The sequence below is a fragment of the Camelus ferus genome, chromosome 7 (assembly GCF_009834535.1).
Source record: "Camelus ferus isolate YT-003-E chromosome 7, BCGSAC_Cfer_1.0, whole genome shotgun sequence".
Lineage (NCBI taxonomy): Eukaryota > Metazoa > Chordata > Mammalia > Artiodactyla > Camelidae > Camelus > Camelus ferus.
In genome coordinates, this window is record NC_045702.1 from 83,209,677 (window position 1) to 83,221,695 (window position 12,019).

A 12,019-nucleotide genomic window follows, 5' to 3' on the forward strand; every position below is an offset into this window, starting at 1 on the left:
TCCCAGCGTGCCGTCCTGGCCCCTCTGTTAGCACAGGGACATACTAGGGTAAGGAGATACTTCGGGTTCTGGCCCATGGAGTCTGCCAGCTCCATGGGTTCACTCAAGGGCCACATCCCTGGATCCTGAACACATAACTGGAGTGGATTTACTTGGATTTATTGGAAGAGCCCTTCCTTGACCCATAGAATGAGAGCACTTGTAATAGGAAAGGCCAAGTGCAAGCCCTTGGAATTCACACGCTCACGCACACACACACACACACACACACACGCACACACCAGCAAAAAGCAAAGCATCAAATCCTGGGAAAATGGCAGAAATGATTGCCATTCTTAATGACTCAGAGGGGGCAGGGTGTGGTCACATCATATGATCGTTAAATTTTCCAGTCCGATCCCTGAAAACTGAGTGGATCAGGACAGAGGGCAGCAGACTCAACTTCCACAAATTCAGCTACACAGAAGGCCCAATGTCAGCTGGTGTGCTGGACAGAGTATCTTTCCCAGAATAGATGGACGCAGTTTATATTAGGTACGTAGCAGGCAGCCGTTGGTCTGGCAAATTTATTGCTATGGACTGAACGTGTCCCCCACCAAGGCTGTATGTTAAAGCCCAAATCCCCAGTGTGATGGGCGTTTGGAGGTGGGAGCCTTTCCTTGGGAGGTAATTCGGTTAAGATGAGGTCATGGGGGTGGGGCCCCATGATGAGATTATTGTCCTCGTGAGAAGAGGAAGAGATGGGAGTTCCAGCTCTCTCCATCATGTGAGGACACAGCGAGAAGGTGGCCATCCGCAAGCCAGGAAGAGGGCCCTCACCAGACCCCAATCCTGCTGGTACCCTAATCCCAGACTTCCAGCATCCAGAGCCCTGAGAAAGCAAAGTCTATTGTTCAAACCTCCCAGTCTACGGCATTTTGTGACAGCAGCCTGAGCCAAGACATTCCTTTTTTTTTTTAAATCGATAACCTTCAGGAGGGAAGAGCAGAAGCAGTCTGCATGCACTTGAGATGGACAATAGTGTTCAGTCACAGTCTTGCTCCAAAGGATGTGAATTCGCCCACTCTCTGTCACAGTAGAGTCCCCCAAAACCTAAACCATCTGGTCTGCCCAGACCACAGAACATCACTGGGCTCACGGTCTTGGTGACGTCGTGGTGGTTGGGCCCAGTGGTCCAGGGCGGGCCAGGACAACTGCTTTATAGTGGATAACAAATGACTGTGCCCTGTTCTTCTTATCGCTAAGAAAGGTACACAGCACTTGACAGGCCTCTTCAGATTGTGGAAGCAGCATATTCTGTTCTTGGCAATACCATGCCAACCTATTTATTGGATGAAACTGGAGGCTGATAGTTTAAGTGGAGCCAGAGAAAACAAAGGTCCTGCAGCTGGTTGGGATGGTGCCACAGTCAGCCCTGACCCTGAGGCCGTGTGGCCAGGCAGCCCTCACGCTTGAGGTGTCACCCTGCGTGAAGTGTGAGAAACCCCAAGAGGAGAGTCACAGAGGAGACCCTGGGCTCTGGACCCCGGGTCCTGCGATCTGCAGCAGAGAACCAAACACCACTTGAAAGGCAGCCCCTGGCATGTCACTGGGCCCCAGGAGAGACAGAGCATCTGACCGTGGGACATCGAGTGGTCACGTGGCCAGAGCAGCCCCTCAAGAGCTGGGTGCTGTCAGAGCCGCTGAGTCAGGGACCCGGAGGGCCCCGCAGCCGTCCGTCAGGATTGCGCGTCTGCAGTCTGGCTCAAGCAGGTCTGGAGGGCACAGGGCAGCTGTGGGAGCAGGTGGCCCGGACCCGCCCGTCACCTTCCACTCCTGCATCAGTGCCCCTGGGCCCTCCCTCAGCTCATACATCTGGCCTTCCCTCTGCGTAGCTGCTGGAGGAGGGCAGAAACCCTCCCACGCTCGGACCGTGGGCCAGTCAGGGCAAGTGGAGCAAACTGGAAAGGGACCTCTGCTGCACCGCAGTCCCACGCAGGGGCGGCCCCGGAGGACAGCGGAGAGGAGAACTCCTCTCAGCAGGCAGAGTCTGGGGCAGGGCAGCCAGCCTCTCACTTTGTGAGGAGAGAGAAGGGACTCAAGGTAAAGGTACACGTAGACCACAGATGGTGCTGAACAGCTTCGCGGGAAGGAGCCAGGTTAGCGGACTGGGGATGGGGGCGGTGGGGGAGGAGGTGTGCAGGTAAATCCCTGCGCCTGGGGGCAGGTCTGAGGCGCCAATGCCTCTGACAAACCATCTGCTAGAGAAAAGGCAACAAAACAGACAGCTCCTCGTCCGGCTCAGCCTGCACACAACCCTGAGGGACAAATAACCACGGTGGCAGAGATGGAAGCTGTGCCTGAGCCCAATAGCACAGGCAAGGCTGGCTGAGCTTGTGCTGTTCAGTGTATGACCTGCCAGTATCAGACACCAACCCTGAAGCCCTGGTATGACACGGCTCCTCCCGGTCACCGACAGCCACCACTTGGTGACAGGTTGACTCTGCTGAACCCTTTCCCACCCTGGAACGGGCAGCAGTTCATCTGATGACCCAGGCATGCATTCACCTTTCCCACCTTCAGTGTCTCAGCCAGTCCCACTAACTGGGGAGCCATGGAATGTCTGACCTACTGACAGGAGATCGCACACAACGTTACCACAGACAAAGGATCCACTTCATGGCAGAGGAGGCTTGGCAGTTAGCACACGACCCGCAGGATCCGCTAGTCCTACCACCAAGAAGCTGCCAGCCTGCCAGAGTGCTGGGACAGACTCCTGAAGGCACAGCTGAGCTGGCAGCGTGAAGATGACCCCCGATCAAAGGGGCCAGCATCCTCCAGGCTGCCATAACCACCCTAATGGCCACTGAGTGACGCTGTGTCTCTAGAGGGTAAAACACACAGGTCTGGGAACCAAGGGCTCCTTGTCACTCCTAGTGACCCATTTGGGGAATTTGTTCTTTCTCTGAGCCTAGAGGCCCTGGTTCTCAGAGGAGAGATGCTTCCACTAGGGGATGCAGGAAGAGTTCCACTAAATTTAGAGCTACGATTGCCACCCGGTCACACCATGCTCCTTGTGCCAGTAACCAGGCAGGTAGAGAAAGATATGACTGTACTGGCGCCAGGAGCCCAGTGTGACCAGGCAGCGGCTGACCCTTGCCATCACAGGGAGGCAGCAGTACTGTCACACGATGGAGCAGAGCAGCATAGGTTTTGCACTCAGATGATCCACTGGGGTGTCTCTGGTACTCATGTGCCCCGTGGTGACTGTAAACAGACAGCACCCAGCAAACACAACTTGGTAAGGGGAGGCAGGGTGCAGACTCTTCAGGGCTGAGTGTCCGGGTCGCCCCTCCAGGTGAGCCACCCTGGCCCCGCAATGTCAGCCGAGGAGGAGGAGCCCTAGAATGGGGGGGGGGGGAGGCAGGTGCGGATCTGGGTAGTCACCTGCAGAAGGAGAACTGTGGTTCACCTCACTCAGCATCCAGTTGTGAGTCTCCCCAGAATCCTGGAGAAGCTGTGCATGGAGGGAGTGAGAGGTTGATAGATCCGAGCCCTGCAACGGGAGGACCACGGTGAACACCACAGGTGCCCCCCCAACAGCGGGCTGGCACCCCCCGCCCCCAGCTGCCCTGAGTGGTGGCTGCTCCCCGTTCACAGCACATCCTTCTCCCGAGACCTCAGGCAATGACTCTGTTACAGGCGTAAGAAAGGCTGGCCTGTTTCCTCAAGGATGGGCAGCTCCGTGAAGCTCTCCACACTTCAGAGCCCCCTGCGGGAACAGGCTGAGGCTTTGCTCAGGCTGAACCCACTTTTTCGCCTGGTTTCTTGCCCTCTCTTATTCTGTTCCTCTCCCTTCCTTACGGGTTCCGCTGAGAGCACTTGCTCGGTCAGCCACTTTCTGAAGAATCCCAATCTCAGGCTCTGTCTCGGGAACCTGACCCAAAAGGGATACACATGCTTTTTCCCTTTCACACAGCACCAGGCCTGGTGGCAGTGACACAAGACATATGGGACCCTCTCGGGAGAACAGCAGAAACAGGACACTTACAACCTCTCCCAGGACTCAGATGCTACCTACGCACTAATTCTTTATACCCATTTTCCATCTGGGGAGTGAATTTGGGGCAAACAATTGTCCCAGTCATTAGAGCGAACATCCAGTGTTCAGACTGCAGAGGACACTGGATGCCAAAGACAGGGTCTTTACTGGAGATCAGCCTGCCAGCTGTGCCCTCTGGGTCATAGCCCAGGAGAGCAGAGAATCCCAGATCCTCATCTCTGTTTCCCACCCATGTGACCCTGGACATGACCTCCGTCGGCTCCTGATTCATCGTCAGCAAACACAAGCATAGATGTTCACTCCACCCCGCAGAGCGCTCTGAGCATAAACCAGCGGGACTTCAAACGGCTCCTGGGTGGGAGAGGGTACTGGCACCTGCTGGACCTCTGGTGCTGGGAGGGGTCTGGAGGGAGCGCAACCCCTGGTGCTGTGAAGTGTCAGCCTGGAGTCCACCCCGACCTGACCACCTCCCTCTAGTCTCAGCCCCTCCCCTGAAAGCCCCCCTCCCCTCCCCATCAGGTCACTGAGGGTCAGGTCAGCTTCGTAGCTGACCACTCACGCAGGAAGGCGCTCCTCCACCCCGTGGCCCTTGGAGGCAAACATCATTATTATTCCCAGTTGGTGACAAGTATCCAGGCCCAAGGAGGCTGAGGGGCATGGCTGGACTCACAGTGGCCTGTCTGTCCACTCTGAGGCTGGGGGCTCACCTGCCCCAGTGGAAGCAGGGAGCTGTGATGACCGGGAGGCACAGACCTGGCTGGGGCAGGGATGGAGAGGGCAGCGGGCGCCACCTGGCAGGGCCTGGGAGGTACAAAGCACTGGGAGGGGCCAAAGTAACTAGGGACTTGAACATCGGGCAGCCTACAGAAACGGAGACAGGAATTGGGCAGTGGAGACTAAGAGGCCAAACCGGGTAGGGGATTAACTGGAAAGTTCAGGATCATCCAGCCAAGGCTCCCCTGGGACATGGGTCGATGGCCACCCTCTCTGTGTGCGCCTTGGCCAGGATGTGGGGTCCTGTTCCAGCCCACGGAGACACAACATGGACCACAGCAACCCCCCACCCCCACCCCGGCACTTCCCAGAGACCCAGGAGACTGGAGCAGGAGAAGAGGCCCGGGTGACTGCAGGCTCCGAGGAAGGCTGATAATGTTTGCGTTTCTCTTGGGGAGGAGGGGTGGGAATTAAAAATATACATCAAAGAATAAAGAAGAATAGAAGAAAACCCATCTTCCTTGCAGTGGGCATCCCTTCCAACCCAGGCTAGTCTCCTGACTGCTGGACTGTATTTCGGAGTCTGTTAGACTTGGTTCCCAAAAAGGTCAAGTTTGTCTGAGCCTCCTGCAGCAGAAAGGAGAGGCTGTGAGGACCTGGAGGCTGTTTGCGAAGCTCCCTGATTCGGCACATGGACCCCACTGCGCTCAAGGAGTCTTGGGGAGAGGGTGGCGGCCACCCTCACTGGGGAGGCATTCACAGCATTAGTCCTTGGGCTTTGGGGACTGGGGGCCCATGGTGTCTGTGCACGCAGGGTCCCCCCACATTTTTCCCTGCCTGAGGTTCTCTTGGTGGCTTAGGGGCGCCTGCTGCCCTGTTGGCCCCACGGGATATGAGAGGTGAGCCTGTGACAGACCTGGCCTAGCAGGTTCCAGGCTGGGACCAAGGGAGGCAGGTGGCCTCTCTCAGGTGCAGAAGTGGTGAGTGTCCCCTGCACATTCGAGGCTGGACGGCAGGAGGGGAGGGGCTGGCACCTCCCCCCTGCAGTGCTGCTGTGTGTCCACAAATTCCCCCAGGACAGAATCAAAGGCTCAATTATGGGAAAACTAGAGTCCTGTATGCTAATATTTTTTTCACACTATTCTTATAATTTCTACGTACTTTGCAAGTGATGCATTCATCAGTGATTAAAAGATTGTGTGTGTGTGTGTGTGTGTGTGTGTGTGTGTGTATGAATAGGGAAACACACGCCACTTCTCTGTAATTAACTGAAATCATTTATCTATTTGTGGTTCTCTTGTGGGCTGTTTTTAAAGCCATCTATCACCCATTTTCACTGACTTTTTCTTCACAACTTTCTATTTTCATGTTTTTCATGGAAACACCATGCCTGCAGGTGAAGGGGGATGCACAGGCCAGCAACAGGGGAAGTAGGCTGGTGTTCCCCCAGGCACATCTGCCTTGATGTACTCGTGGGACCTGCTTCTCCTCCTGTGCTTTGTGAAGGGGCCTGGCAGCCCACCAGCTGGGACAATGCCACTCTGGGACCTTCTGGAGGATGGGGGACCCGGTGGCCAGGTCCAGGAGCCACATGGGCAGGAACCAGAGAGCACATGTGACACACATGACTTGGGTTTCTTGTGAGTCTGTCTGTGGGTATATGATGTCCTAGGACACAGGGTGAGGATTCTGTAGCTTCTGGAAGGGGTGTGTGGCATCGCGTCCCTCCTCCCGGCTGTCTACGTGTAGGACTTCTTCGCCCTTCTGCTCACGGTGGAAGTGCAGCTGCTCTGCACAGCTCTGTGCTTGGTTAAGTAGCATGAGGGCCTCACTATTCAGGGGCTCCCGTCCACACAGCAGCCCTGGGGCGCGCTGTACAGAAGGGGAAACTGAGGTCCAGAGGGATTTCAAAGTTGCCAAAGGCCATCCTGCTAGGAAGGAAAGAGCAGGTTTGAGCCAGCAGCCCAGCCAGGTATACATCCGCAAACACGGGCTGGGAGCAGAGGGCAGCCCTTTGATGTGGACATGGCATCCTTCCCTCTGGGGGCGCAGACCAGCTCTGCTCTTCTGGGGAGTGCCAACGAGGGGGTTTCTTTATCTTCTCCCACCCCTCGCCTCCCCTGGGGGCGAAGGCTGGATCTGCTGGGTCCTTACAGGTGGGAAGCACATCCAAGCGGGTCTGTCACCACTGCCCTGTGGGGACCAGCCCGGGCAAGGTGACAGTACAGTGGGCCCCCGGGGGCCCAGTTTGGCGGGAGGAGTGGGCAAGCCCATTGGGTCCAGCATTGGGGGCCCAGGGCCCATGCCAGCACCCCAGGGGACCGCCCCGGGCTCAGGGCTCTGCCGAGCTGTGTGGGGCAGGGGCTTATTGGAGGGTTAGCAGGTGGACATAAGGCCGTGGTCCTGAGTGCACTTCACCAAACATGCGATGGTAGGATGACTTAGGGGGCGGGAGAAAAGGAGGCAGTGTTGACCCTGGAGCAGTGAGCAGGGCCTCCCTTCTCAGGGGTGTTAGGGAGTGAGGGGGCCCGCCTCTCCTCTTCCCAGAGCCCTGGGGCTTCTCAGATGGCATCTGCTTCAAGAGATCCTGGCTTCCCGAGTCCCCTTCTGATCCACCTCTGGCCACATCTCACAGAGGTCTCCACACCCATCCTATGCTGCTGTTAGCCCATCCTGCTTTCACCCGGCCGCGAGGGAGCTGGGCTGCTGCCCTCGCCCAGGGGCCACCCCTGGGCTCACAAAGCAGCTGCCTCAGAAGGAGTGCCTCTCCACCACTCACCCCGTGTGACTTCAGCCTCTCACCCGGCTTCTCTGTGAAATTAGGGGCAGGACAGCCTCTGAGAAAGTCCCCGAGAACAGCCCGTGGTTGAGCAGCGGGCAGATCTGGCCCAGAGGGGACCTGGGAGCCAGGACCCACGGTTGGCGCCCTTCCCCTCGGTTGGATTCCTGCTCAGGCCCAGCACCAGAGGGGAGACTTGGAGCCCCTCTGGCTGGGCAGGTGCTGCCTGGCGTGGGGCAGCAGAGGGAGCAGAGCAGAGATGGACTGAGTGAGACGCATGAAGAGCACGTGCAGAGGGGGAGGGTGATGCTCAAAGCAGGTCAGGACGACTGCAGGGGGGCCTGAGGATGCTGGGGGCCCAGGGGAGCTGGCTGCCCACCTGGAGGGGAGGATGCTCTGGCAGGGTAAACCCCACACCTCTGGGCCTTGGTCCCCTTACCCCACAGGATAGCTCTTGCTCTGGGCACACCCTCAGGCGTAGGCACATGGCTGGGCTGTTGGCACGGCGCTCTTCCCGCCAGTTCCGAGTAGCTGGTAGGACCCCCTTGCCTAGCTCAGCACCCCTGGGAGCCTTCGAGAGGCTCCAAGCCCGAACTCCCTAGCCTGCCCCAACTCTCGAGACAGCAGTCGGGACCCTCTGGCATGGATGGCCACAGAGGACCAGCCAGACTGACTTTCTCAGGGGGTCAAAGAGAAGCCTGGGCCAGGAACTCAACTCCTGTGGAAAGGAGAGTCCAAGAGCCAGAACTGTTGTCCAAAAGGCAAAAGAGACAATCTGTATCCGGGGAAGTGCCTATATTCCGGGGTAGAAGGTCCATCCCTCCCCAAGTCAAAACCCTCACAGCACTTTTTATGAAATTTGACCAGCGGGTCTAAACCTCACTGAGAAGGTGAGGCGGGATCTGGTACCACAGACGTGTGTCAACGAGAGTGGTACCCAGAGGGATTCCCTGGAGCAGAAATGAACAGACAGGACAATGCATCCTCACCAGGGATGTGTACGTGTTGGAATCTAGTCCCAGCTTGTCTCAGCAGCTGGATGGCCTGTTCGGGAACTGGCTATGGGGATAAATGGCTCCGCTTTTAGAAAACAAAGGAATAGAACACATCAAGCAAAGGAGGAGGTGGCCAGTGGTCATCAGACCAGGGGCCTTGGTGGATGCCAAGAAGCTTACCCTCAGGCCCCTGGGGGGCTGAGGAGGGAACTAGACTGGGAGAGGAGGGTGTGGACTTGGCAGGAGCCGGGGGTGGGGGGCGCTGAGGAGGGGCCACAGTGGAGGGGCGCATGGATTCCTGTCTGGGAGGTACCTGGGCAGGCCTGAGAGGGTGATGTGGGGAGGAGCAGGGCTTGGAGGGGGCAATAAAGGGGCCTGTTCTCAATGCACCCAGCCAGAGAGAGAGACACAGAGACACAGAGACAGAGACACAGAGGGCTGCAGCCTTCTGAGACTGGGGCAAGAATCAGTGTCCAGCCCTGAGAAGGGGAGGGAAATAAATGTGGAGGGAAGGGCCCGGGCCAGGACTGCCCTTCTGTCACAGGAATGCGGGGACACGGGGAACACATCTGGGCTGCCCCCAAAGGCTACAGCCCTGCCTTGCACCAGACCCTTCCGCGGAGGGCCTCCCTTCAGCGGAGGGCCTCCCTTCAGCACAGCTCTGCTCTCTCTTGCCTCGGGGTGGCTTCAGGGCAGCTCTGCCAAGACCCGGGGAAGGAGGCCAAGGACACTCTCTCTCTGTGGCCTGTCTGCCCCCAGCTCTGCAGCCCCAGACGCCGCCTCGCCTCCTCCAGGGACATGCTGGGAATTTTAATGTTCTTTCTGAGGGCCCTCGCTCGACCCGGAGGCCTGGGACCCAGGCAGCTTGCTCAGCTCTCCTGGGTCAGCCTCTGCTCCACCACCTCCCGGCCTGGGCCCCTCGCGGATTCCAGCCGGTTGCAGCAAGGACAGCCTCTCACACGGCTCAGAGCCGGCAGCTCCCGGCTGAGAGGGGCCCACCACCCACTGGCAGGCCCAGCCCCTGCCCCCCACTGCTGAATCCATGACTGAGCGGGCCACGGGGAGCCTCACTTCCGCAAGTTCAGGGTCTTGTCATCACTCTGCTCAAGCCCGCACTGGCCCCTCTCCCAGCACGCTGCTTGGGAGCCACCTGGAGCTTTGCATCCTGAGCATCTGGCAATAGCCCAGCCTCCCAGCAGCTTGGTGGGGGGGGGGGGGAGCCGGTGGGGATCTCTCCTGTTGGGTCCCCAGACCTGCTGGGACAAGTCCTGTCGGGGAAACTGGCAACTGATGCTGTCTCACCCCATCTCTGACCCTTCTCCTTCAGCAGCAAAGTGCCCGGGGCAGCTGGAAGGCCTGAATGGAGGGAGGTCAGTTCCTCCCAGGCTGCTCCCATCCCCCACCCCCGGTGCTAAAGACTGAATTGGGTTCCCACAAATACATACGTCGAAGCCCTAACCCCCAGTGTGTGGTATTAGGCGCTGGGGCCTCTGGGACGTGATTAGGGTCAGATGAGATCTCCATGAGGATGGAGACCCCACAAGAGGAAGAGACTAGAGTCTCTCTCTCTCCCTCTCCCCCCACCATGTGAGGACACAGCAGGAGAGCAGCCATCGGCAAGCCAGGAAGAGCCCCCCCACCCCCAGCACTGACCATGCTGGCACCCTGATCTCAGACTTCTGGCCTCCAGAACCATGAGAAAACGCGCCTGTGGGTGAAGTCACCCGGCCCACAGTATTTTGTTATGACAGCTGGGCAGACTAAGACACCCGGAATGTCACCCCCCCAGCTTTCTTCCTGAAAAGTGCTCCCCAAACCCACCACCCAAGGCTAACTGTTCTCACTGTGGAGCCCCCATCCCTCCAGCCCACCAGCACAGATGAGGCAAGGGGGAAGGACCACCCAGAACCACCCAGAAGTGCTAGCCGCCGAGGGATGGAGTTCCAAGCCAAGGGAATGAATCAGGGTGGTGGGTTCCACGGCGGCAGGCTGGAGGGGAGGGGCGCCTGCCCCCGGGGAGCTCTAGAGAAACCGTGCAAGAAGCTGACACTCACACGGGGAAGCCACAGATCATAGCGAGATGACCACGGGTGATGGAGGAACCGGAGACACAGAAAGGGTAAAACCAGCAGCACCTCAGTTCCCTCCAAAGCGACCAGAATGCTCTCCTCCCGGGACCCTGTGGTGGATACCACCGCGGCTGACCTGTTGGGGGTACTTCTGTTAAGTGTGAACAGGGCACTGCTCACTGCTTCAGGTCACATGCTGGCTTGGGGTGGGGGTAGCACTTCCTGGGGACACAGGACTGGACCTTGGTGGCCTGGCAGCAAAACCTCATATCCTTACGTTGGCCCTGACACCAAACTGAAGCCCCCACCCCACCTCCCCCACCAGACAAGAGGTGGGTCCTCTGAGCGGCCAGGACAGACGGGGCGGGCGGGGTGAGGACGTCAGAGCCCACGCCCCCCTTGTCTGGCCCTGGCACCTGGCTGGCTGGCTGGCTGGCTGGCGCTGCGGAAGCAACCAGCACAGGCCTGAGACAGGAAAATAAATCAGTAATACCCCAATAATTCTCCTTCTAAAGAATTTCGGCATTCCGCTCACCATACTTTTTTTGCATTCATTTTGATTCTTTAGAATTTGCATTGAAATATTCTTTCCCTTGATGATGGATGCTTTGGGTGGCTCCTTAAAGCAGATGCCAAGCAGCAATGCCTCCCTCTGCTCTCGGCCCTGACAAGGCTGTGGGTGACCCACCCTCCGCCCCCACTCCAGCCCTCAGGAGCCAGCTGGGCTCCCGAACTGGGACCAGCACCCCCTGGCATGTGGAACAGAAATGGTTTACCCACGTGGATCACTGTGTCCCCAGGACAAATGAGAAGAAGCGGGGGTCTGAGTCTGCAATGGTGAGCTCCCCACAGCAGACCCCAGGCCCCACCGCTCTCTGTCGCCCGCTAGCTCTCTGCTTGTGCCAAAGACACCACATCCCTGCTCCCCAGCTGCCTCCACGGCCCCTCTGTGCAGGATTCCTCATCCAAACCGTGGCCGTGGCCCCAGTGACCGGCACACCCGGCTTCCTGCTGCCTGCAGCTGCCGGCGCCCTGCCCCGGGGTGGTTGTTTTTCTCCTAACATCATTAGCTCTGCCAGGAGCAGAACCAGCCCAGTGTTTATGCTGACTTCGTCATTTCACAGAAGAAGGAGAAGAAAAGACATGTGAGGAGGAAACCGTGCCAGAGGGCCTGGATCTGGGCCCTCTCCCCCGTCTCCCCCGCCCCGCCTGGCTTGGGAGAGCGGGCAGGCTCTGTCTGCCGCCCTGCCACCAGCTCCAGCTCCTTTGCTCACAGCTTGGGCACAGGGCTGGCTCAGAGGAAGTCTGGATTTTCCTTTCTTTTAGAAAAGGTAACTGCTCTCTGCTCTTCTCCAGGAGTAACCGCCCTCAGGCTCCTTACACAGAGATTCCTGCCAGGCAGGGAGGGCCTCTGAGACCT

General features: G+C 58.3%; 1 protein-coding gene across 1 annotated transcript in view; it reads right to left on the minus strand.

Moving 5' to 3' along the window:
• The window catches only part of GCK (glucokinase), a 43,241-nt gene that overhangs the window by 29,647 nt on the left and 1,575 nt on the right, over positions 1-12,019 (minus strand).